Source organism: Rhinoraja longicauda, chromosome 6, assembly GCF_053455715.1.
Source record: "Rhinoraja longicauda isolate Sanriku21f chromosome 6, sRhiLon1.1, whole genome shotgun sequence".
NCBI classification, from domain to species: Eukaryota; Metazoa; Chordata; class Chondrichthyes; order Rajiformes; family Arhynchobatidae; genus Rhinoraja; species Rhinoraja longicauda.
This window is the reverse complement of record NC_135958.1, coordinates 11,677,322-11,701,961: the sequence shown is the minus strand read 5'-3', so window position 1 is coordinate 11,701,961 and position 24,640 is coordinate 11,677,322. Positions and strand designations below refer to the sequence as shown.

The 24,640-nt window shown below is 47.8% G+C and overlaps 1 protein-coding gene across 1 annotated transcript in view; it reads left to right on the top strand.

Annotated features, from left to right (window-relative positions):
• Window positions 1-24,640, top strand: part of tshz3b (teashirt zinc finger homeobox 3b) — a 99,353-nt gene that overhangs the window by 2,987 nt on the left and 71,726 nt on the right. The gene's annotated exons all lie outside the window — the stretch shown is intronic.

Sequence of the window (24,640 nt, the reverse complement as noted above, 5' to 3'; positions counted from 1 at the left end):
GTCTGGGTCTGGGGATCAGTCTGGGTCTGGGGATCAGTCTGGGTCTGGGGATCAGTCTGGGTCTGTGGCCAGTCTGGGTCTGGGGCCAGTCTGGGTCTGTGGCCAGTCTGGGTCTGTGTTTATCTCTGTCCAGCGCTGGCTGTGTCTGTTCTATCCCTGTGTCCAACTGTGGCTCTGTCCATTCTCGTAGCCCTGTGCCCACTCTACTGGGCCCAGCCTGGGTCATGTCCAACCGTGCGTCCACTGTAGCCATGCCCCCCCCCACCGTAGCCGTGCCCCCCCCACTGTAGCCGTATGTCCGCTGTAGCTGTGCTCCCCCACTGTAGCCGTGTGTCCACTGTAGCCATGCCCCCCCCACTGTAGCTGTGCCCCCCCCACTGTAGCTGTGCCCCCCCACTGTAGCCGTGCCCCCCCCACTGTAGCCGTGCCCCCCCCACCGTAGCCGTGCCCCCCCACTGTAGCCGTACGTCCGCTGTAGCTGTGCCCCCCCCACTGTAGCCGTGCCCCCCCACTGTAGCCGTGCCCCCCCACTGTAGCCGTGCCCCTCCCCCCAATGTAACCGTGCCCCCCCACTGTAGCCGTGCCCCCCCCACTGTAGCCGTGCCCCCCCACTGTAGCCGTGCCCCCCCCCCACCGTAGCCGTACCCCACCCCCCACCGTAGCCGTGCCCCCCCCCCACTGTAGCCGTGCCCCCCCCGCTGTAGCTGTGCCCAGTCGGGGTCGTGTCCAGGGGCATTGCCCTCTGTGTCCACTCTGGCTGTGTCCACTGTAGTAGTATCCAGTGGGTGTCATGTCCAGGGGCCATGCCACCATGTCCACTGTAGCCGTGTCGTGCCCCGTGTCCTCTCTGGCCATGTCCACTGTAGCAGTGCAGGGTGCGGGGTACTGCAGGGTACGGGATGGTGTGGGGTGTTGGGTGTTGCAGGGTGTGGGGCGGTGCAGGGCAGGATAGTGCAGGGTGCAGGCTCCTGTAGGAATCCTCCCCGCCAACAATGGGTCCTGGAACTGGAAGTGGTTTTTATAGACAATTGCCATCGTTGATTTGATGTGTGATTGATTGCCTGTCTACTGGGCCGCTTTGATCTATTCATTCCTGATAAACATCAATAAATCACTCGCCATAGCAACGCTCATGTCCATGACGTAACACCTGGCTTGTCATCTCCCCGTCAAACCTCTTCACTGATTTTTGTTCCTCTTTTTTTCCCTTCCCTCTCTTTTTATATATATATATATATATATATATACACATAAGACCAAGAGATTGGACAAGACATATTTGTAAAAGATGTGAAGACCAAGTTAAAGGCATGTCGGCTGGGAGAGGGGAGAATAGGAGTGTTCTATCAAAATGACCCGTCAAAACGACTTTGTTTCATATTTGATTTAATTGTCTCAGTTCTGACAGGCACATTCATCAATAGCTTAATGGTCAATCAGAAGTTGGCAGAGTGAACGCTCTCATTCTTCTCCATACACAAGCTCTGGCAGACTCTATCAAAATGCCTAATGGATCCAGGGAAGGGGGAGATGATCACTGGAAGACCACTTATTTAAAAAGAGAGAGGAAAAAAGAAGTGTGTATATCCCATTGATGGGGAGATGAAGACAAATTAGTGAGCCCAGCTTCGGTTTTGTTTTCCCTCTCAGTTTTGTTGGAGGCAGAGCAACTTCCTGTCATTTTGTTCCACTGGCCCTCACAGCTGCATGTTCGAAAGTTCACGGCTGCTTTGTGGTAGATGCAGTGATGACAAATTGATTGCTGTGTTCTGATGGAAGGCGCGTACGTACACACACATGCGCACGCATATGCGCACACACACATGTACACGCGCACACACACTCATAAACACCCACTCACATGCACACGCACACACACATGCACTCGCGTGCTCATTCACACTCATACACACACTCTCAAACGCACACACTAAAATACACTCGCACCCACGCACAGACATGCACACACACAGACTCACCCAGACACACACACACGCACTCTGGCACACACACACACACACACACACACTCATAAACACACACGCACTCACACACATACATACACGCTCTCTCTCTCTCACGCATACACAAATGCACACACACACACACACATACACACACACACACTCATAAACACACTCGCACTCACACACATACATACACGCTCTCTCTCTCTCACGCATACACAAATGCACACACACACACACATATGCACACACACATGCACATGCACACACACACACACACACACACACACACACACACACACACACACACACACACACACACACACACACACACACACACACACACACACACACACACACACACACACACACACACACACACACACACACACACACACACACAGAAGTCGGCTGATGTGCCATGAGTGATGGTGACTTTGGGAAATCTTGGGCGGGTTGAGTAGACAGACATAAGATTCCCCAAACTGAAAGGTCCGTTCAGCCGTAAAAAAAAAAAGTTGTTTTGCCAGCTTCATTAATGTTCACCTAATTAGCTGTAAACCTGATGGACTCATGACAGGTTTAATGATGAGAGATGACAGCCTCTACACACTGTCATGCAGCAGAATTAGGTTAGCAGCTAGTTTGATGTAATCAAGTTGATATTACACAGTCCTAGCTGCCTCTAGTTGGGCACTAACTCCATTTTCTGCTGCAGGTGACAAATGGGTCTTGGTACCTGGATATTCATGTCACAGGAATCAGGGGCCCTTTAGTGCTCTCTGGTCGAGAAGCAACAACTGGGAAAACCAGCGGCAGTAATGGTGGCTGTGTAGACATAACAGACAGGTGCACAAATTCTTTACGTCTTGCTTCATTGTGACAGCGCATTGTGAATTGTCTAATAGAGAAGCCTAAAACTGTCGCCAGGAATCTGTAAAGAGATTGATTTAGTTTATGGGCCGAGGAGGGGAGGAATCGAATGTAATGCAGCGTACGTAGAGCAGAGTACACTTTCTGAGAAAACACAAAGGGGTGTTGGATCGTATGTTGCTGGGAGAGGATTTTCTAGTTTCCTCACGCCAGCTGTGGGCAGAGAGAGATTTTATTGCATTGTCAAGACGTGGCAAAATGTAATATAACACCCGTTTTGAACTGGGTTTACAAACGTGTGTGTGAGGGGGAAAAAAGGAAAATAATTGATGTGTGGGGGGGGAGGGGGGGGTGCATTTATTATTCATTTTCCCGCTATGGCATGTAAAAGTTTATGTGTCAACAGCATTGTCTTATTTAGATGCTACACGATTGTTGCCAGGTTAAGAGAATCAATCGGTGAGATAGAGCGTGTGAGGCAGAGAGCAGGATTGGACTCATTGGATTAAGGATGGACAGTGAGAGGGGGTACCTATAGAGGTACATGTGCTTCACAGTTTAGTTTAGAGATGCAGCGCGGAAACCGGCCCCTCGGCCCACCGAGTCCGCACCGACCAGTGATCCCCGCACACTAGTTTTGTTTAGATGTGTAGGAAAATAACTGCAGATGTTGGTACAAATCGAAGGTATCACGAAATGCTGGAGTAACTCAGCGGGTCAGGCAGCATCTCAGGATGCTGCCTGACCCGCTGAGTTACTCCAGCATTTTGTGATACCTAGTTTAGTTTAGAGGTGCAGCGCGGAAACAGACCCCTTCGGCACCTCTGAGTCCGCGCCGACCAGCGATCACCCCCTACGCTAACACTATCCCACACACACACACACACACACACACACACACACACACACACACACACACACACACACACACGCACACACTAGGAACAGTTTACCATTTTTACCAAGCCAATTAACCAACAAACCCGGAGAAAACCGGAGAGTGCAGTCACGGGGAGAACGCACAAACTCCGTACAGACAGCACCCCTTAGTCGGGATCGCACCCGGGCCCCTGGCGCCGTGAGGCAGCAGCTCTACCCGCTGCGCCAGCGTGTTGCGGTGGGGCTTTTTTTGCGGACAAACCTGCCACACACCCCGGCCCTCTCTGTTCGGCTGTGATCCCCACAAGCAGCCAACTGACAAGGTGATTAGTCACGGGCATTCGCTGCTTCTGCAAGGAATGAACAACAAAGACGAGAGGAGGGGGGAGTGAAGGCAAAACCACAAGGCTGCCTGCAAGTTTCTCCGAAATATTTAACCGGTAAACAGAATGTTCCAGAATCCACCGCCATTGCTTGCATTAGGCTGACAGCTGTCAATTACTGTTGCAGCATTCTCCTGGGCAGCAGTTTATTGCACGCAGTTGCTGCTGTCATTTTGTTCCTAGTTTTGCCTTGAGCGCTATCACAAGCAGGGGTGAAATAGTCAATAGCTGATGTATCAGCAGTTATTTCTTAAATTGGCTCACAAGTCTGCATTTTTCTTTTTGCTAAAGATTGTTTTGTAAAGTGATTAGAATGAATAGTGACTGCTGCAGGGTTCTGGGGATGGCGTGAAGGCAGGGCTCACAGACACAGAGAGAGAGTGCTGGGACTGGGCTCAGAGTGAAGCTCAGAGATACAGGTGAAGCTCAGAGACAGGGCTGGGCTCAGAGTGAAGCTCAGACACAGGTGAAGCACCCAGACAGGGCTGGGCCTCAGACACAGGAGTGAAGCACCCAGACAGGGCTGGGCCTCAGACACAGGAGTGAAGCACCCAGACAGGGCTGGGCCTCAGACACAGGAGTGAAGCACCCAGACAGGGCTGGGCCTCAGACACAGGAGTGAAGCACCCAGACAGGGCTGGGCCTCAGACACAGGAGTGAAGCACCCAGACAGGGCTGGGCCTCAGACACAGGAGTGAAGCACCCAGACAGGGCTGGGCCTCAGACACAGGAGTGAAGCACCCAGACAGGGCTGGGCCTCAGACACAGGAGTGAAGCGCACAGACAGGGCTGGGCCTCAGACACAGGAGTGAAGCACCCAGACAGGGCTGGGCCTCAGACACAGGAGTGAAGCGCACAGACAGGGCTGGGCCTCAGACACAGGAGTGAAGCACCCAGACAGGGCTGGGCCTCAGACACAGGAGTGAAGCACCCAGACAGGGCTGGGCCTCAGACACAGGAGTGAAGCGCACAGACAGGGCTGGGCCTCAGACACAGGAGTGAAGCACCCAGACAGGGCTGGGCCTCAGACACAGGAGTGAAGCACCCAGACAGGGCTGGGCCTCAGACACAGGAGTGAAGCGCCCAGACAGGGCTGGGCCTCAGACACAGGAGTGAAGCACACAGACAGGGCTGGGCCTCAGACACAGGAGTGAAGCACACAGACAGGGCTGGGCCTCAGACACAGGAGTGAAGCGCACAGACAGGGCTGGGCCTCAGACACAGGAGTGAAGCACCCAGACAGGGCTGGGCCTCAGACACAGGAGTGAAGCACCCAGACAGGGCTGGGCCTCAGACACAGGAGTGAAGCACACAGACAGGGCTGGGCCTCAGACACAGGAGTGAAGCGCACAGACAGGGCTGGGCCTCAGACACAGGAGTGAAGCGCACAGACAGGGCTGGGCCTCAGACACAGGAGTGAAGCACCCAGACAGGGCTGGGCCTCAGACACAGGAGTGAAGCGCACAGACAGGGCTGGGCCTCAGACACAGGAGTGAAGCGCACAGACAGGGCTGGGCCTCAGACACAGGAATGAAGCACCCAGACAGGGCTGGGCCTCAGACACAGGAGTGAAGCACCCAGACAGGGCTGGGCTGAGAGTGAAGCGCAACTATGAAGCTTCACATCCGTCAATCCATCAGTGCTGTCTGCTCACATCCAGAGTCCAGGAAAGGTTCATTGATTAATGTGTTACATTCAGAGTATCGTGTTACGCACACCCTAAAGTGTTTGCTGTTAACTAAAAGTGTAATACTTGAACAAAGCTTTGAAGACCTAACTTCTTTTTATATGTAATTATGAATTATTAATCTGCATTGTCAGGGCACATGTTATCAATTATGAATATCTGGTTTCATCATTCACAGCAGCTGTTGAGGAAGGGGAAATCGTAACTAAGTTATTTTATCCTGTAGGATGGGTGCTCGTCATCTATTCCAGAGATGTGCTCCGTTTCATCATTTACCCAACGTCCTAAAACGAAAAATGTGCTTATTTTTAGCTCCTAGTGTCTATTTTTAACTGCCATCTGTGTTATAATATGGTCATTGTGGAGTAAGGTGTGTGGGAAGGAACTGCAGGTGCTGGTTTACACCGAAGATGGGCACAAAGTGCTGGAGTAACTCAGCGGGTCAGGCAGCATCTCTGGAGAACATGGATAGGTGACGTTTCACAGAGTGCTGGAGTAACTCAGTGGGTCAGGCGGCATCTCTGGAGAACATGGATAGGTGACGTTTCACAGAGTGCTGGAGTAACTCAGCGGGGTCAGGCGGCATCTCTGGAGAACATGGATAGGTGACGTTTCACAGAGTGCTGGAGTAACTCAGTGGGTCAGGCGGCATCTCTGGAGAACATGGATAGGTGACGTTTCACAGAGTGCTGGAGTAACTCAGCGGGTCAGGCAGCATCTCTGGAGAACATGGATAGGTGGTGTTTTGGGTCGAGACCCTTTTTTGGACTGTGGAGTAGGGTGGTTGGCGGAGAGGACCATGCTTGGCTGCCAGATTTGGTGGTAGCCCTGGTTATGATGCCAATCGTTGATGGTGGAGGTTGCTGTTGACGTTGAAGGTGGTCACGTGCGTGGTACGATGACAGTGAGGCAACTCTTTGGTCTGATCATGGCTCGCCCAGAGTGGAGCTCACGAGAGCTGCGTAGTTGCACTTTAGACTCTCACGTGGGAAGGGCTGGGCTGATGTCAGCTCGGGGCGATGGGTGTCACTGCCAGACACACACGCACATCCCCACACTAATACTTACAGATGACGCCCAACCCAGGCGACTATTTGCCTGCCAGCCACAAGATTTCTTACATTAACTGTGATATCATGCATCTGTACACTGTAAATGGCTCGACTGTAATCGCGTACTGTCTTTCCGCTGACTGGTTAGCACGCAACACAAGCTTTTCACTGTACCTCGGTACACGTGACAATGAACTAAGCTGTAACTCATTTCCATGGGGGGCAGAGGCTGGCAGGACAGTAGTACCCATATCATGCCACCTCGCTGTCTACGGGGGAAACTATCAGAGATCCAGGGATCAGGAGGTGGCTGTGATCTTTTTATGCGGGTTGACCGTAGATATGTCAGGAGGGCCTACACCGCCTGACTCGTGTGTGATGGACCCACTCTCTCTGCGTGTGCATTTGGTCACATCAATGGTAGTTGATGACCAAGACAGACACAAAATGCTGGAGTGATTCAGCGGGTCAGGCGGCATCTCTGGAGAACATGGATAGGTGACGTTTCACAGAGTGCTGGAGTAACTCAGTGGGACAGGCAGCATCTCTGGAGAGAAGGAACGGGTGACGTTTCGGGTCGAGACCCTTCTTCCGGCTGAGAGTCAGGGGAGAGGGAAACGAGAGATATAGACAAAATAGGAGCCAGATATAGGACAAATGAATGAATGATATTCAAAAAAGTAATGACGATAAAGGAAACGGGCCACCGTTAACTGTTTGCTAGATGAGAATGAGATGTTGGTGGGGGAGGGATGGAGAGAGAGGGAATGCAGGGGTTACTTAAAGTGAGAGAAAACAATATTCATAACACTGGGCTGTAAGCTGCCCAAGCGAAATATGAGATGCTGTTCCTCCGATATGTATTTTGGGAAACCAGGGTAATTGTAAACCTTGATATTGTTGTATTGAATGAAACTTTTGCTTGGAGCGTGCAAAATGCAACGTGCTCACGTTCCCAGCATCTGCTGTTCCTCGGTGTCTACGAAATATATTTTGCTCGCTGGCATTCAAAAAGCTAGAATGTGGAAACGTGGAACTGCAGATGTTATATAATAAACAAAAGGACACAGAGTGCTGGAGTAACTCAGCGGGTCAGGCAGCATCTCCGGAGAACATGGATAGGTGACGTTTCGGGTCGGGACTGTTCTTTGGACATGAGAAGTGGATTCTATTTGTTTTCTATGTGTGTGTGTGTGTGTGTGTGTGTGTGTGTGTGTGTGTGTGTGTGTGTGTGGTGTTGACGATATTGAACATTCATTTAGCAACTGATATTCTATATGTGAAGTAATTGTAATGCGTTTTGAATACGCAGTGGAGATTAATCTCCACCGTGGGCACAGGTGAGGGATCTGTCGACATTTATCCTTGCAAGAGCATTGGCCGCTAATTGCACCTTCCTCCCAGTATAACACACTCCAGTGAGTTTAGTTTAGTTTGGAGATACAGCGCGGAAACAGGCGCATCAGCCCACCGAGTCCGCGCCGACCAGCGATCCCTGAATGTTAACACTACCCTACACACACTGGGGACAATTTACAATTATAGCAAGTCATAACAAGAGGAGTTGAGTACAGGAGCAAAGAGGTCCTTCTGCAGTTGTACAGGGCCCTAGTGAGACCGCACCTGGAGTACTGTGTGCAGTTTTGGTCTCCAAATTTGAGGAAGGATATTCTTGCTATTGAGGGCGTGCAGCGTAGGTTTACTAGGTTAATTCCCGGAATGGCGGGACTGTCATATGTTGAAAGACTGGAGCGACTAGGCTTGTATACACTGGAATTTAGAAGGATGAGAGGAGATCTTATCGAAACGTATAAGATTATTAAGGGGTTGGACACGTTAGAGGCAGGAAACATGTTCCCAATGTTGGGGGAGTCCAGAACAAGGGGCCACAGTTTAAGAATAAGGGGTAGGCCATTTAGAACTGAGATGAGGAAAAACGTTTTCAGTCAGAGTTGTGAATCTGTGGAATTCTCTGCCTCAGAAGGCAGTGGAGGCCAATTCTCTGAATGCATTCAAGAGAGAGCTAGATAGAGCTTTTAAGGATAGCGGAGTCAGGGGGTATGGGGAGAAGGCAGGAACGGGGTACTGATTGAGAATGATCAGCCATGATCACATTAAATGGGGGTGCTGGCTCGAAGGGCCGAATGGCCTCCTCCTGCACCTATTGTCTATTGTCATTTAACCTTCAAACCCTTCGTACGTCTTTGTAATGTGGGAGGAAACTGGAGCTCCCGGAGAAAACCCATGCAGGTCCCGGGGAGAACGTGCAAACTCCGTACAGACAACGCCAGTAAGCCAGGTTGGAACCCGGGTCCCTGGCGCTGTGAGGCGGCAGTTCTACCGCTGCGCCACCGTGCCGCCCTGCCGCAGCGGGTTGCAAGGGGTGGCCACAACTCCAGGCTCAGCGCCACCACCAGCTACCAAAGTGGGCTTTCCACCCCGCGGAGTGTGATCATAGGCTTATGGATAGGCCAGTCAGCCTCTCGCGCAAGTTCGGTCGTTCACTCAGATCACGGCTGATATGTACCTCGCTCGGCTCCATTTACCTGTCTTTGATCCGGGCACCTTGGCACCTTTTACTGAATTAAAAATAAATAAATCTGTCGATCTTTGAAATTTTCTAGATCCTTTTGTTGTCATCTGTAGTGTAGAGCAGGAGCCGGGCAACAAATGCACCTCTCTCGTGACAATTCCATGAACATGCTGTGCATGTACACCATGTGTGTATGGATTACAAGAGGGATCAACTTTTCCACACCAGCCGTTTTTAAAAGAGAAAAGATCTCGGCCCTTCACATTAGCAGTTTTGAAGGGGAAAAGGGAAAAGAACCCATCCAATTATGAATCCTGAAAGGAAGCATTGTGCTGTTTAATGTATGTGGTGCTTGGGCTGGGAGCCGAGATTGTCCCTGCAAGATCAAGGACTTTCCTCGAGGGCTGAATCACCACAGGCACCAGGGCTGTGCAGACTGACAGACATCAATCATGCATCTGTGACTGGGGCTGTGTGTGTGTGTGTGTTTTTTTCTCGACGGCAGAGGCGATGAAAGGCTGGGTCCCGCGGAGGCCTCTGTAATCAGGGCCAGCGATGACATCCTTCCCAACTCTGACAGCCCCTTCCTCTTCCCCCCCCCCCCCCCCCCCACCCCCCCAGTTTCATGTCGCTGATGAATCTCAGATGCCGGGACTAATGTTACTGTGGGTGTTGCTGGCAGTGGGATGGGCAGGTGTTGTTGGAAGTCTGTTTTTTTTTTTGTACTGTAGGCCCTGTTGCTAATTAATGTTCCTCCATAAGATTCTGTCTGAGTTGAGTAATGTTTTTGATCTTTATGCCTGATAACTGCATACTTAATGAGATTTCAAAGCTTCTTGAGCTGTGAATGAAGCTCACTGCAATTATTGACAGATGCCTTTTCTTAGCCATTGGGTTCAGCTCCATAAATCCTCTCTGGGTAATGAGTTCAGAAGTGCCACCCCACCAGTGAGTTAATGAAAGGGTGGGGAGGGAGGGAGGGGGGGAGAATGGAGGTTAGGGGGAGGGGGTGGGGGTGGGGGTGGGGGGTTGAAGAAGGGAGATGCCCATGTCTGTCCCAAAAGCTTCCTTGAAATTTTCTCCTGTGCAGATGCTGAGCACTTGTTCAGCAGCGTATATTTATCTGAGTGACGTTTCAGGTCGAGACCCTCCTTCAGACTGGAGAAGGGTCCCGAACCGAAACGTCACCCATTCCTTCTCTCCAGAGATGCTGCCAGACCCACTGAATTACTCCAGCACTTTGTGTCTATCTTCGGTTCAAACCAGCGCCTGCAGTTCCTTCCTACCTACGTTTATGTGTGAGGGTGTGTGTGTGTGTGTGTGTGTGTGTGTGTGTGTGTGTGTGTGTGTGTGTGTGGGGGGGGGGGGGGGGAGTGGCTGGGACTAGGGGATTGTGGGCGTATCGTCACTCCAGGGTGAGGCGGGGGATCTTGTGGTTTCCGCTAGAAAGACTCTTTCACCGAAATGCTGAAGGGCAGGGAGGAAGGGTGGCCGAGGGGTTGGCACGTCGGCCTGGCCCCCTCTCCCTGCACGCACGGAGGAGTAGAGTTGTGAAACCAGATCTGGTGGAGTTTGGCTGTACGGAGCCAAACAGCCCACTTCCCCGCTCAGTGGAGTCATAGATCACGGTCCCACCCTGCCCCTCACACACTGACAGGTGTCATTTATCAAGTGGGCCCAGACACACACGAGGGAGGGGAGGGAGCCTGGCTCTCTCTCTCTCTGTCTCTCTCTCTCTCTCTCTCTCTCCCTATCTCTCTCTCTCTCTCTCTCTCTCTCTGTCTCTCTCTCTCTCTCTCTCTCTCTCCCTCTCTCTCTCTCTCTCTCTCTCTCTCTCTCTCTCTCTCTCTCTCTCTCTCTCTCTCTCTCTCTCTCTCTGTCTCTGTCTCTGTCTCTGTCTCTGTCTCTGTCTCTGTCTCTCTCTCTGTCTCTCTCTCTGTCTCTCTCTCTGTCTCACTCTCTCTCTCTCTCTCTCTCTCTCACTCTCTCTCTCACTCTCTCTCTGTCTCTATCTCTATCTCTCTCTCTCTCTCACTCTCTCTCTGTGTCTCTATCTCTCTCTCCTCTCTTTCACTCTCTCACTCTCTGTTTCTCTGGCTCTCTCACTCTGGTTTGGGGAGGTGTGTGTGGGAGGGGGAGGGGGGGATTGGAGCAAGGGAGTAGAGTGGGAGGCGTAGGGAGGGAGAGGGGGAGATTGACGGAGTAAGTGAAGAGGCTGCAGTGCTATTATCGACACCCTCGAGCTGGGCAGACAGCCTGCAACTTGTGGATGCTTTGACAGGTATCATTCAGGCAGCAAAGCTTGCTGGGGGGGCTGTAAATGAATCTGGGAGCTCCCGGCTTCACATGATTCAAGCGTACATTATTGAAGATGGATGTTTCTTAAAAAAAGATTGATGATGGATATCAGGCTTATGGTGCCATTTATCATTGCGAATATTATTTAGACTTGCCGTGCAGGGCTGTAACTTGAGAGTTGGACAGGCTGGGACGGAGCGGAGGCCTAGATGTGCACAGTTTGATGGATTGCTTTGCTTTCTAGTTGTTTGTTACCAGATACCAGCTGGTCATTATGGGACTGCCTTGCATTTTTGTAAGTGAACGGAAAGATCACGTATGGTAAGAAAAATATTCTTTGTAATGAGATGGCGAGGGGAGGAAAGTATGTTTTTTTTTGGCCTTGGCTGGAATAGGTGGGCGGAGTGCGACTAATGTAACACAACTTTAAAGTAGCAAGAGTAAAAGAAACCTTTAGAGTACAAGGCATTATTTACGAAGGTGCAAAGTAACGGCATGCAGGGGGTGGGGGGGGGCGTGGTTAAACTTTCAAGAGCCGATTAATACCCAGGGTGCTGGTTTATAAATGTTTATAATCCATCAGGGAAATCATAGTGTGGTGCACACTTTCGTGTGAGTGTGAGAGAGTGTGAGTGAGTGTGTGTGAGTGTGTGTGTGAGTGAGTGAGTGTGTGTGAGAGAGTGTGTGAGAGAGTGTGTGTGAGAGAGTGTGTTAGGGGGAAGAGTAGTTCGAGGTGTGGATGGGGTCCAGAGGTGATGATGCCCTTTGAAAACTTTACCCGTCCAAAGTTTACTTTAATCTGATCGGTTTCAGGCGCGACTAAGAGAGAGAGAAAAAAAAAAGAAAAAGTTGAGGAGGCGAAAGCATACTTTTGGTTAGTTTTATTCTGGTCTTTTTACTGTTTTATAGTCGGGAGACATGATTTATTGTAGCCATCCATCTTTGGGTCTCATCCATCACACCGTCGTTGCTAGGCGATCATGGCAGCAGCTGTTTGCTTTGAATCAGACAGAAAAGTTGTCAATCATCAAAGGCAGGTGAATAGCATTAGAAACAGGCTATTGTCAGACAGAATAATTAATCAAAGCTGGAAAAGATAATTAAAAAGATATGACCCTTTGCAAGTACTTGCTCTGGATTGCTTGGAAAAAAAAAAGCCAAGTCTTTTCTCGACAATTATACAGCTGAGGGGCGATATAATATGTACACTGTTGTGTATAGTTTTTTTAATTAATAGTAAAAAAAAAATGATTTGGCATTCACGGCTCATTCAAGAGAAAGGTCTGAGTAAAATCCGGAGAAATTAGTGGAGTTTGCGCCAAAGCCCCGACAAAGAATTTAAACTTTTTGTGTCATTAACCATTTGTGTCCCGTGTGCCTCAGCTGCATGTTTTTCTCAGCTGCGCAAACTCTACCTTTACGTTCGGTGTTGCATCCTTGGATAATTCCTCATCTTTGTCCACGCAGACTTGGATGGACATGGAAGTGGGATAAGACCATCAGGAAGTTTGCAGCAAGCTCCCAGAAATATTCAGGAAGTCAGGAATGTGTGTGTGCTTGTGTGTATCCGTCTGTGTATCCGTCTGTGTATCCGTCTGTGCGTCTCTCTGCATCAAGAAACAATACCTGCCCCCTTTCATTTCCAGTTTGTGGGCGGCACGGTAGCGCAGCGGTAGAGTTGCTGCTTTACAGCGAATGCAGCGCCGGAGACTCAGGTTCGATCCTGACTATGGGTGCTGCACTGTAAGGAGTTTGTACGTTCTCCCCGTGACCTGCGTGGGTTTTCTCCGAGATCTTCGGTTTCCTCCCACACTCCAAAGACGTACAGGTATGTAGGTTAATTGGCTGGGTAAATGTAAAAATTGTCCCTAGTGGGTGTAGGATAGTGTTAATGTATGGGGATCACTGGGCGGCACGGACTTGGAGGGCCGAAAAGGCCTGTTTCCGGCTGTATATATATGATATGATGATAAGTGAGGTACCTGGGAGACTTGGGTCATAGCGGCTTGTGTCCGGGACTTGGCTGCAACTTCCAGACTTGACAACAGGATGCAGAGTGCTGGAGTAACTCAGCGGGTCAGGCAGCATCTCTGGAGAACATGGATAGGTGACGTTTCACAGAGTGCTGGAGTAACTCAGCAGGTCAGGCAGCATCTCTGGAGAACATGGATAGGTGACGTTTCCAAGTCTGGACCCTACTTCAGACTGAAAGACCACAGTGTGCTGACTGTGTGGTGACCCGGAACATCACCTATTCCTTTTCTCCAGAGATGCTGTCTGACTTGCTGAGTTAGTCCATTTTTTGTGTGTCTATCTAGCAAGTATAGAAGTTGGGATGTTATGTTACAGTTGGACAAGGCATTAGTGAGGCTGCATTTGGAGCGTTGTGTTCAGTTTTGGTCACCCTGCTACAGGGAGGAAGCTATTGAGATGGAAAGAGCGCAGAGAAGATTTACGAGGATGTTGTCAGGATTTGTGGGCCTGAACTGTAAGGAGAGTTTGAACAGGGTGGAACTCCTTGGAGCACAGGAGACTGAGGGGTATGAAATCATGAGGGGAATAGAAAGAGGAAATGCACAAAGTCTTTTAACCCCAGGGTAGGGGAATCGAGAACCAGAGGACATAGGTTTAAGGTTAGAGGGGAAAGATTTAATGGGAACCTGAGGCACGGTGGCGCAGAGGTAGATTTACTGCCTTGCAGCGCCAGAGACCCGGGTTTGATCCTGACTACGGGTGCTGTCTGTATGGAGTTTGTACGTTCTCCCCGTGATCTGCGTGGGTTTTCTCTGAGATTTTCGGTTTCCTCCCACACTCCGAAGACGTACAGGTTGGTAGGTTAATTGGCTTGGTATAAATGTAAAATTGTCCCTAGGGTCGTGCTAGTGTGCGGGGATCACTGGTCGGCATGGACTCTTTGGACCTGATTTTGCGCTGTATCTCTAAACTAAATCTAAACTAAACTGAGGGGCAACTTTTCCACACAGAGGGTGGTGGGTGTATGGAATGAGCTGCCAGAGGAGGTAGTTGAGGCAGGTACTATAACTATACTTAAAAAACATTTGGATGTACACGGATAGGACAGGTTTAGAGGGATATATGGGGCAAATGCAGGTAGGTGGGACTGGCGCAGATGAGGAATGTTGGTCAGCATGGGCAGGCTGCGCTGAATGGCCTGTTTCTGAAGCGCTCTATGACTCTATTTCCACACATGATAAGGCAAACAGCAGTTTGTTGGTAGACAGATAGACCCAAAATGCCAGAGTAACTCAGCGGGGCAGGCAGCATCTCCGGATAAAAGCAACGGGTGACGTTTTGGGTCGAGGCCTTTCTTCAGGCCCGAAGAAGGGTCTCGACCCGCAAGGCCACCCATTCCTTCTCTCCAGAGATGCTGCCTGCCCCGCGGAGTTACTCCGGCATTTTGTGTCTGTCTTCGGTGTAAACCGGCATCTGCAGTTCCTTCCTACAACACGACAGTTTGCTGGTGCAGGAAAACTGACGGTGGAGCAGTGCAAATTCCCACAGAAACATCAGGATATTTGAGTCTTGCTTCACATCTGTCTCACATCTAAAGTTCCTCCAGCGTTTGCGCATAAATAACTCCGCCTGACTGTTATTTTGACAGTGGTTTGTGGACCATTAAATGGCAAATAATTAGGAATTGCAGAGAAAATTCCAAGCCTCAGAACAAAGCATATCCACAGCATTTTTTGGTTGTTTTTTTTTGCGCTATTTAGGACACGACAGTGTTTCCCTTTGAAAATAATCCTTGCTATGTAGATTGATTCTGAGTATGATTGTCAGCTCTGTGAATAAAGCAGTCGATGATTTCACATTCCTTTAGCTGCTCATCACCTACGTTTTAACCGTGATTCCACCCTTAATTTGAAATGCCGCTGAGAAACAATAGAACCACTTAAATAAAAATTATGTGCTAAATGTACGGTAAAATCTAACTTGCTAATTAACCTGGAACCGTGAGTTTTGCTTTTTAGCGAAAAGCCGCCCTTTGTAAGTTGATGACATCGACTTAAACTCGATTCTTCTACCTAGGCAACTGAGATATTCCGCAATAACTGATACTGTACAGAAGTATTGTAATTTGGCTGCATCGATTATAATTACTCAATGCTTTTTACAGGAAATAGAAGTAAATAATTGGATAATTGGCGTGCGGTGAAGCAGTTGTTGGGCAGGGTTAGAGTGGGGCTGTACTGAAGGTGGGGGGTGGGGGGGGGGGGGGGGGGGTGTGTGAAGACCCATTGCATCTGCTGCATCTGTGCTACAACGGGCGGGAACAGTCCTAGCCCTGTTCCACTCCACTCTGCAAGGCGGATCAGACCTCCCAGCTGAGAAACCTGATCCAACCAGCCAGCGAGGAGTTCAGTGGGGGTGACATTGATGTGGTTACCCCACAGGACACAAGAACGCACATTTAATCAGGGAGCCAGACCACTTTAATGGTGGTTTAATGCATCTAAATATTGAATCAGTCATTTCTATAATCAATATTCAGTCACCAATCGAGCAGTCTGGAGCAGCCTTACCTGTTACTCCCTCCCGGCGAGAGGAATCGGAGTGCAGGTTGGAAATTGTATTCCAGGGAAAAGTCGGCTGGGTTAGTTCGCAGTGGATGCAAATGGTAATAGACAATAGACAATGAGCAGTGGTTGCAAATGGTAATAGACAATGAGCAGTGGTTGCAAATGGTAATAGACAATAGACAATAGGTGCAGGAGTAGGCCATTCGGCCCTTCGAGCCAGCACCATCATTCAATGTGATCATGGCTGATCATTCCCAGGTGGAATGTTGTGATTCTATTCTAGCTGGGATAATGCTTTTTTTTTGTGGAAATGTGAGCATTTGGTGGATGGGTGAAGAGAGTGCAGGAAAACAAAAAGCCCATCGTTGAGCAGTGTGTCTTGTGACCAGAACCATATCGGAGATGAGAGGAGTGTGCCTGATTCGTAATTGGACCAAACGCGTTGCTTTCCAATGGTCTTGTGTTCTGTGCCAGCCTGTGTCATAAGCAGTGTGGTTTCATTGTGCTTCATAAACCAGGGAAAATCCTCCTGTAAACTGAAACATGAAAACTAACTCTACTCGAAATAAAATTCTGCTTAAATTAACACGTACCGTGTGGGAACATTACACTAATTGGGGCTAATTTATATCATTTTAAAATATCAGATGTATGGCCTGAAAAACAATAACCGTCTCAGCACAATGTCAGAACGGTATCATGTTGTGGCAAACAGTTCTTAATTGTGGCTCGTTAATTCTGAGCTGTAAATTTCCACCCACATTCCAGATTCAAAATGGACATTTTGGGAAATAATATATTTTTGTACAGTGATGAGGTTCTGCAATCCCTAAAGCATGTTTGCTTTTTGAACGGCGATCAAAATCTGAGGAAACAGCACACGCCTGTAATGTCTTTCAATTTATTTTTCAAGTTTCGTCAGGGCCTTTGTTCAGAAGTATTTGTCCTGTTGATTTCACTAAATGCCACGTGCCAGGGTTAGCACGTTCCCCTTTGAGCCAGACTGTGGGTGGGGTGGAAGGCACGATGACACCATGTTGGCCATGTAGCACAATCAGCTGGAGGAGATGAGGTTCTACGCGCAAGTATTCAACTGACCAGAGAGTGGTTGTTCCTTTTGAATTTTGTTCTGGAATGTCGGCGTTGTTACTGAGGCTAGCATTTACTGCCCATACACTGAATATGTCTCGGCATTGTAACATCTCATTTCAGTGTAGTTGCTGACAATGGACACTGCTGGCTTTTGATGAAGTTGATTTTTGATTGGGTTGAGAGAAGATTTTCTTTTTTTGTGTAAGATTTTTGGGGAGAGTAATCGGCTGGTCTTCAAGGGTGAACTGTATCTCTGAACCATCCAGTGATCTTGCCAGCTGCTTCAAGAACAGTTCCTCGATTGACTTTAATTTTTTTTCTCATGATAGTTCAAATGTAATTTTCGGTTTTATGCTTTAGGGATTTGTCCTGCCCATTGAGGTTTTCCCTTCCATCGCCATTCTGCACGTCATCCTGCTTTCTTGATTTTGGGGGATTTAACGTTTGCAAAACTACAACTGATTTCTTCATTCTTTGGTATTCAGACCAAGCTCGCTCCCTATTTAGCAGCCTGTGGGCATCAAGATTACATTCACCTTTTTAACCCTATCAGACCTGTGGAAGTTTTTTTTAAAAACCTGCAGACCACCAAGCATTTTGAAATGAGTGCAGGGTATTACAGCGTCCAATATCCGAGCTGTAAGAAAAATAACTAGAGCGGGCAAGTGTCAATTTGCAGTATTCTTTGAATGAAATTAAGATTGCTTAAGTGTTCTGAAATTTCAGTGGAGAATTATGCTTGCGGATTTTCAGCAAATTCCAACATGCGGACCTTAAATGCAGGCAAATTAGGAAATGGAGATCATTTATTTTGCCTTGCTCTCTCCATGAAATTCAAAGTTGCATTTTGCTGGAATTGTTGCTTCAACATGAATAACACTGATATCTTTATGGGCTTTTAAAAAAAAAATCAACTAAATTAATTAGTAAATCTATCCCATGAGGGAATGGAGCCCAAAGTCTGAGTAAGGTGATTTTTAAACATTTTTTTTTGTTCAGCAGATATTGTAAATGTTTTATCTGTCATAAGAATATTCTGAGGACAATATTAAATCAATTATTTCAATAATCAATGGGCAGTCACCAACAGAGTAGTCTGCTGCAGCCTTATTGGAAACAAGATACTTGATTACTGAATGGAAATTCCTTTTAACATTTGCGCTGAAATATTTATTTGAAGTGCTTTTGAAGATTCCTTGCTTTTGATCATATTAATATTGAAAGTGAAATGCCAAAGCCAAACATTCTAGGCTTTATTAATTCTGGGTGCATTATATAGTTACGGCAGTGAAGTTTCATGTATTTCCACGAGTTTTGTGAGCAGATCAGAGAAATCAATTATTGTAATATTAGTTCAGTTTAATATTAAATTGCACTTATCACAGCAAAGTTATCAGTGTTACTGATGCTCGATAGTTGTTCTGCACTCATTTAAAAAGCGTGTCCTTTGATAATAGTATGATAACTTTGAGTAGCCCCTTGCAGTGGCGATGTATTGCTGACGTTGTATTACTGATGTATTACTGAGGTTATTACACAACCTCTTTAGCAAGAACAGAAAGGCCCAGTAATAAATAGTATTGATCGGGACGTTGAGAAAAATATTTTGTTCCACATTTATTGTAAAAGATTTGTGCATTTTAATCCAAGTCTCTTGCAATTCATTCCTCACTGCTTCTATATCCCATGTTCCGATAAATCAAAAATACAAATGAAAAAAATCTGGCCCAATTATGAATGGTTCCTCATCATGTCACAATAAAATCCAAAGATTCCCGGTGTGTGTGTGTGTGTGTGTGTGGTAACGTGTTATACATTCTTGGCAGAATTCTACATATCTGGCGGAAAGTATGCATCTGCAGATAGATCTGTTGGTCGGGGAAGTGTGTGCGAGATTGAGAAATAAAGTGCAGCTTTTGTTGTGTCTTTTTAATTGCCTCTTCTTCAGCTTTTGTTTAAAATCCTTAGCACAGATTGAAAGCGAAACGGAAGCTATATTATTGTGACACCCCTGTTTGCTCTTTCGCACAGACTGATCCGCAAGGAATAGAATCTTGTTTTTTAAAGGAATGATTTCTTCATTTTGGTCCCTCTTAAGCAGCCTCCGTCTGCTGCTTGCAACGTTGGAGTTATTTGATGAAACACGCTGCTGTAAACAACAGTATTCTGCAGATGAAGTCTATTATTATAATTCAGAGGGCCAGAGGAAAGGCATTATGGCGATAATTTGATATCTTTAAGAAAATTACAGTTTTCTGAGGAAGGCAGTTTTGTGTTCTTAATCAGGATATGTGTTGCGAATGCTGATTATGGTTAATGATTGGGAGCATACGGACTTGTGCGGTTACCCAGAACGGAACAGAACACAACGCTGACTTCTACCGCCGGCTTCTCTGAGCATCTTCTACTTTTTGAAATCTCAGCGCAACGTTTAGCTTTTGCTTTTCAGATGTTATTTTGTGAAATTATCCTGGCACCTGTATTTGAGGGCAACTGCCAGCCGTCTGTGTAGAGCTGTGCTTGAGTTTTGCGGTGGATCTCTGCGATGGCGATATGATCAAATATATATCCTAAGTAAAAAACAACTTTGTGCAGCCTTTTGCACAGGCCGTTGCTTATTAGCTTTAACCTCCCAGAGTACTGAAAAATGTTTCTTGCGAGCGATGTTTGCGTTTAAGATTGTAAACCGATTAAGGTTTGGAGATGGGCACAAAAAAGCTGGAGTAACTCCAGCGGGACAGGCAGCATCTCCGGAGAGAAGGAATGGGTGACGTTACAGGTTGAGACCCGGCTTCAGAGCACTTGAAGTGCGGCCTGAAGACCCAAGGTGGAGATGGAAAGGTAGTTTGGAAAGGCATGAGGCAGTTTCACAGTGGAAACTGCGAGACCGAGTGGCGGAATTTCAGCAGCAGGGGATTTTAAAACTGGTTGAAAGATTTCAGCAGTTTAATGAATTGTATTTAACTTGTTGTACAACATCAGTGGGTGACACATTTAAGCATCATTCTGCAGCATTCCTTCAGGGAAATCCTTTCTTAAGAATCAGAGATAACTTCAGCGCGCTTTATGCTAAACTGTCAAAAACCTCATTTATTTATGATCATTGTGTAGATCTCCACACAAATACCATTTCTTTACAGAACGTATTAGAGTTTTTCACGAGCCCCCCTGCTGGTTCACAATGCATGCATTTTGTTGTTTTCTGATGCAAAAATAAAATGCTTGTATTTGGCTCCTACACTTTGTTAGTCGTGCTTGAGCGACCTGCGAGCTTTAAAAAGGCGTAGAGTGCACAGGGAAGGGCCTAGATGTGGATGAGGACGCAGTGTGGGCACCGGTTTATGGGCTTTCTGCTTTGCAACGCGCTGCCTCACAATTCTGGGAGGCTTAGCTCCCCTTGAAGAGATTCGCTGCTAGCTTGGTGTGAGATGACACGGCAGTCAGGGTGTATAGTATAGTGCGAAAAATTCTACAACCTTGCGAATATACTTTTGCACTTTTCCCGCCCTCTATCCCCGCCCACCCACCCCACTTTGCAAAGCTGAATATTAATAAGAGGATCTTTTAACTGTATCTTTCAAGCAGCCGAACAAATCCAAGCCGTCTTCTCTTGGATTGCTCACTCTGGAGATCTCGGCCTTGGGAATATGATGAAAGGCGAGAGAGAGGGAGTTTTTGGTTGGTTCAGTTATTCCTTGCTGCCTGCACCAAACAAAAAAACATGGCTCCATGTAATCACGGACGTGTCGTGTCGTTTAACTGCTGCCCTGTCTGGCTGCGTGCTGCCTTGATTAGAATGCATCCTGTTTATATCCTTTGTATTTAATTTCTCCACATAACCCCGGTCGGTCGGTGCCTGAAACATGCTCCGTCTGCCCAGAAGGTGGTCAGTGGGTTGGAGTCTGCTGCTGACGCCTGTGAGGTGCACATTTCCTTTTCGCTGTGTCGGGCCGTTTCTTGTGCTTACCTGCTTTTCCCCCCCCCCCCCAGCTCACTGGTCCTCGCGGTAAACTTTAAGCAGGGGGTGCACTCTTTCGGAGCGTTTTTCTGGACCGCGGTTCTCCCGCGCGTTTATTGAGAAGAAGTTTTTGTTTTCCCGGTGGTGGGGTGGGGTGGGGGGAAAAGAAACACAAATGTACATCGCCCAGTGACAAACGCCCAGCATTGCCACTATGTTCCCCGGCTGATTGCTTGAATTTTGATTGCATCATTAGTTCTGAAGTGGGTGCTCAATGAAACAAGCTAGTGTCTTGGACATTAAAGTAGTATCCTGTTGTTTATGAAGAGAAGTCTGGCGCTCCCCAATTCATCTTTGAAACCTGCCTCCCTCCCCCCCCCCCCCCCCCCCCCCCCCCCGAGTATTGGTGCTGCATTTGGTGGACAATTATACTAGATGACTTTTTTAGAGGGATCTTGTATTTTCTTATTCATGCATGCTGCAAATTTTCATTTACTGCAGTACCTATATGCAATGTGTTTTTATTCAAGTCTCTTTGTCCAGCTGGTTATATTTTTATGTTCTCAGTGCACATCACTTTTTATTAGCTTAATAAATCACCTTTCTTGTCAATCAAGCAGCAGAGGATAATTGGATATGGTTGAAGCCTTGCGTGATGGATTATAAATCATTCAAGATTAAATTAAAAGATAATGCACAAACTTAATGGTTTGTGTTTTGCAGTCTGAATTGCCTCAGAGCACTGCTGTTTTTAGCTTTATTGCAAGATGTTTTCTCTCTCTCTCTCTCTCTCTCCCTCTCTCTCTCCCTCTCTCTCTCTCTCTCCGTCACTCTCTCACTCTCTGTCGAAAAGCCACCTTTCCCTCCGTCTCCACCTCGAAATGAAGGGAACGTCCCTTTTAAAGAAAAAACACAAGGAGCGATGGAAATGGAAGGGAAAAGCAGGCGGTGAGATTGGGAACTGGGAACGGCTCTGCCTCCCGTGACAGCCCCGGCATTATCATAATTGTCCCTTCTACATGATGGGACAGAAAAATAATAATGTCATTTTATTTATAGCAGGGGTTCCCCCTGCCCCCCCCCCCCCCCCCATTTCATGAGACTTCTACAAGTTTCTGCCAAGTGGAGTAGGTCAAATGACATCTTTTGATCAGGCCTGTCCAAAGAGATCAAAGATGAATGGCAGGTAATGGATAGCCAATGACAAACCAAATCTACACCAGAAATAAGACTGTCAGCTGGTGCCACTTGCCCATTAGAGACCCGCCTAACTGAAGCAGCCAACCTGACACATCCCCTCCATCCACACACGCCACCTAAATCAGCTCAGCGCCACTGTTAAAATTGTATATTATCATTGGAAATGGCTATTATTCCCTCAGTAACGTTTCTGTTAGACCCAGCGAATAACTGACCTGCAGTCAGGAGGACTGGAGCTCGGAGCCAAGCAAAGGCTTCTGGCTCTCAGCATGCTGGATCTGTCCACATCTATTATCCGGGTTCGCTGTTTAGTTTCAGCTGGGAAATAGACAGCCTCCCATGTTTCTGCAGAGCTCTCCTTCGTGTTGTGTGGGAAGGAACTGCAGATGCTGGTTTAAATCGAAGACGAGACACAAAATGCTGGAGTAACTCAGCGGGTCAGGCAGCATCTCTGGATAGAAGGAATGGTCGACACCCTTCTTCAGACCGAGCTTTCAAGAGAGAGTTAGATTTGGCTCAAAGGAATCAAGGGACATGGGGAGAAAGCCGGAACGAGGTACTGACTTTGCATGATCAGCCATGATCATATTGAATGGCGGTGCAGGCTCGATGGGCTGAATGGCCTACTCCTGCATGTATTTTCTATGTTTCTGTGAGTCTATCCACTCGGACTGGAGAAGGGTCTCTATCCGTAATGTCATCCATTCCTTCTCTCCAGAGATGCTGCCTGTCCCGCTGAGTTACTCCAGAGTTTTGTGTCATATGTTCGAGCATTCCTTCACCCCGTCTACAGAGCTGTGATGTGCCACACACACACACACACACACACACACAGGGGGAAGCATTGACACCAGCCGTACCTCCCGTCCTGGTCTCTGATAGGCCTGTGTGTGTGTGTGTGGGTCTAGGGAACGATGCTGGGAGACATCAGCCAGATATCCTGTGGTTGACGTTTCCATGAGCTGGGGTTATCAAAGTAACAGTGGTGTGTGTGTGTGTGTCTGCTCGTCACTCTTCCCTCTTCCCCATTGACTTATCCAACACTCTATCTGCAGCTCGACAAGCCACCATTATTGCACTGCTACGGCCCTGGTCAGCGAGCATTAGTATTACACTGACCCAACACCGGTAATCCCCGGCTTCTCACACTGACTCCACCGTGCCAAAAGACATCATTGTTTACTCCAGCTTGAACACCGTGGATCACACGCAGAATTTGATCAGTAAAAAACGTGTACTTTCAATATAGCGGCACGGTAGCGCAGCGGTAGAGTTGCTGCTTTACAGCGAATGCAGCGCCGGAGACTCAGGTTCGATCCTGACTACGGGTGCTGCACTGTAAGGAGTTTGTACGTTCTCCCCGTGACCTGCGTGGGTTTTCTCCGAGATCTTCGGTTTCCTCCCACACTCCAAAGACGTACAGGTACGTAGGTTAATTGGCTGGGTAAATGTAAAAATTGTCCCTAGTGGGTGTAGGATAGTGTTAATGTACGGGGATCGCTGGGCGGCACGGACTTGGTGGGCCGAAAAGGCCTGTTTCCGGCTGTATATATATGATATGATATGATATGATATAGGTTTAGATTTAAGTTTATTATTATTGTCGGTTGTACTGAGGTACAGTGGAAAGGTTTGGTGTGGAATCAGATCGGGGGTAATGCCATACATAGATACAATCAGTTTAAACTCAAGTGCAATAGGTAGAGCAAAGGGGAAGATACAGAGTGCAGAATGTAGTTCTCAGCGTTGTAGCGCATCAGCTCCAGAGACAAAGTCCAATGTCGGCAATGGGCGTCCGCGCCCAGGGGTGTTGGGGAGGGACTATGCGCTGCCCACGGGCACCCTGGGGCATTTCCGGGACTGTTGGGCACCGTTGGGACTGTTGGATGCATCCTGGATAGGGATTGTAATATAGTTGTATAATAGTTTCATTTGGTATATTTGTTTGTATTGTATTCTGGTGGTGGGTTCTGTTTTGGTTTATGGCGTTGTAAATATTATTTTAAAATAATTGAATACATTTATTTGATTTTTTAAAAAAAGAAGAAAAAACATGTCTGCAATGGGGTAGAGGTATTGTGTTTAGATGAATATGTCTTAACAATGATATTTTGATATCAAAGATATCTCTCCTGCCTAACCTCATTCTCCGGCCTTCTCTCCGTAGTTTGGCCTAA